Source organism: Xyrauchen texanus, chromosome 30 (genome assembly GCF_025860055.1).
Source record: "Xyrauchen texanus isolate HMW12.3.18 chromosome 30, RBS_HiC_50CHRs, whole genome shotgun sequence".
Taxonomy (NCBI): domain Eukaryota; kingdom Metazoa; phylum Chordata; class Actinopteri; order Cypriniformes; family Catostomidae; genus Xyrauchen; species Xyrauchen texanus.
In genome coordinates, this window is record NC_068305.1 from 41,660,369 (window position 1) to 41,662,868 (window position 2,500).

General features: G+C 46.0%; 1 protein-coding gene and 1 long non-coding RNA gene across 2 annotated transcripts in view; both read right to left on the reverse strand.

Annotated features, from left to right (window-relative positions):
* The window catches only part of LOC127623652 (uncharacterized), a 20,723-nt gene that overhangs the window by 1,218 nt on the left and 17,005 nt on the right, over window positions 1–2,500 (reverse strand). The window contains exon 2 of the long non-coding RNA XR_007968083.1: window positions 1–2,500. This exon is cut by the window's left edge and continues 1,218 nt beyond it; it is cut by the window's right edge and continues 130 nt beyond it. This is a non-coding gene — a long non-coding RNA (uncharacterized LOC127623652).
* The window catches only part of LOC127623606 (ectonucleoside triphosphate diphosphohydrolase 5-like), an 18,205-nt gene that overhangs the window by 1,218 nt on the left and 14,487 nt on the right, over window positions 1–2,500 (reverse strand). Inside the window, exon 14 of the mRNA XM_052098012.1 lies at window positions 1–2,500. This exon is cut by the window's left edge and continues 1,218 nt beyond it; it is cut by the window's right edge and continues 902 nt beyond it. The gene's annotated coding sequence lies outside the window, so the exon portion shown is untranslated.

Genomic DNA, 2,500 nt, shown 5'->3' on the forward strand with positions numbered 1-2,500 from the left:
CCTACAGCTCCAAATGAGGGCTGAACATACTTCATCAGAAAGCATTTATCAGCTGTACAAAAAAAACAGATTTTTTATTAGTTATTAAAATAATCTGAAATGCACCATAGTGTCCTTAAATTGTACATTACAGCTATACCCATTTTATTGTAGCGCTAATTATAAATGCTAATGTACTAAACGATCAGTGGGTCAATCAGAACGTGCCCCTTCTCTGAGAAAGTTTCCCAAAATTTCACGCATTTCTCTTTCAAAACAGGGTAGACTACATGTCTGTGGCTTCAACACTTTCAAGAGTTCAGTCGGACTAGCGCAATAATTCATACTAGTCTGTTCTTATTTATCAGCAAATTAAAAAGCATTATTTAATAATTGGCAGGATCGGGGTCTGAGTATCCACACCTGGAGTCACGAGTTTGAATCCAGGGCGTGCTGAGTGACTCCAGCCAGGTCTCCATAGCAACCAAATTGGGCCGGTTGCTAGGGAGGGTATAGTCACATGGGGTAACCAAATTGTCCCAGTTGCTACGGAGGGTAGAGTCACATGGGGTAACCAAATTGTCCCGGTTGCTAGGGAGGGTAGAGTCACATGGGGTAACCAAATTGGCCCGGTTGCTAGGGTGGGTAGAGTCACATGGGGTAACCAAATTGGCCCGGTTGCTAGGGAGGGTAGAGTCACATGGGGTAACCAAATTGGGCCGGTTGCTAGGGAGGGTAGAGTCACATGGGGTAAACAAATTGGGCCGGTTGCTAGGGAGGGTAGAGTCACATGGGGTAACCAAATTGGCCCGGTTGCTAGGGAGGGTAGAGTCACATGGGGTAACCAAATTGGCCCGGTTGCTAGGGAGGGTAAAGTCACATGGGGTAACCAAATTGTCCCGGTTGCTAGGGAGGGTAGAGTCACATAGGGTAACCAAATTGGCCCGGTTGCTAGGGAGGGTAGAGTCACATGGGGTAAACAAATTGGGCCGGTTGCTAGGGAGGGTAGAGTCACATGGGGTAACCAAATTGGCCCGGTTGCTAGGGAGGGTAGAGTCACATGGGGTAACCAAATTGGCCCGGTTGCTAGGGAGGGTAGAGTCACATGGGGTAACCAAATTGGCCCGGTTGCTAGGGAGGGTAGAGTCACATGGGGTAATCAAATTGGCCCGGTTGCTAGGGAGGGTAGAGTCACATGGGGTAACCAAATTGGCCCGGTTGCTAGGGAGTGTAGAGTCACATGGGGTAACCAAATTGGCCCGGTTGCTAGGGAGTGTAGAGTCACATGGGGTAACCAAATTGGCCGGTTGCTAGGGAGTGTAGAGTCACATGGGGTAACCAAATTGGACCGGTTGCTAGGGAGGGTAGAGTCACATGGGGTAACCTCCTCGTGGTCACTATAATGTGGTTCTCGCTCTCGGTGGGGCGTGTGGTGAGTTGTGCGTGGATGCCGTGGAGAATAGCGTGAAGCCTCCACATGCGCTACGTCTCCACGGTAACACGCTCAACAAGTCGCGTGATAAGATGCGCGGATTGACGGTCTCAGACGCGGAGGCAACTGAGATTCGTCCTCCGCCACCCGGATTGAGTTGCTACGCCACCACGAGGACTTAGAGCGCATTGGGAATTGTGGAGTAGGAAGAAAAAGAATAATGTCGACTCATGAACGAATCTTTCTCTTGATCTGGTTCATTCTAACAATTCTTTTTAGAAACAAGTATTTTAGGAAACACACTCGCAGGTCATTTACTGTTATGAGGTTTTTACAGTGAACAGACATGACGCATCAAAACATATTTAATGAGATCTAAGACAAAAGTAATGTGATATCAGTCGCTCTCAGACTACAACACGTCGTAATGACGACTCGGAGAGATGTTGCGAATGGTCCGTTCACAGCTCTTGTGCTGCAGTATTGACCTGTCATCTGAGAAGGACAAGCGCTCTGCAGATGGAAATGCATCTTCCTAACAAGACAACATAATATGATTTTAAGAGCTTTCACAACCTCATTACAAATGTTCAGTATTGACAACTGAAACGAGAAGCTTCTGTCATAGTGCGGTGTATGCAGCATCAGACCAGTCCAGACCTGTCGGGACGGTCCAGCTCATATTTCACCCCAATATCAAGAGGAACAATAAATGTATTTTACTGAGTCATGAAGCCCGTTTCAAAGCCCTGCGGAACAAACTACACGAAACATTCCTATTAATACAATGTGAAAAATATATATTTTTCTATCTTTAGTTAACGACATAACAATGAACAGCGTTTATAAATCTTGATTAATGTTAATTTGGACATACTAATAGATTTTTAAATCAAAAGTTGCATTTGTTAACATTACTGAATGCACTATGAACAATGATTAATAACTGTAAGAAAATATATTGTTCATTGAGTGTGTGCGAGAGAGAGTGTGTGCGCATGCGAGTGTGTGTGCGAGAGAGAGTGTGTGCGAGAGAGAGTGTGTGCGCATGCGAGTGTGTGTGCGAGAGAGAGTGTGTGTGTGTGTACA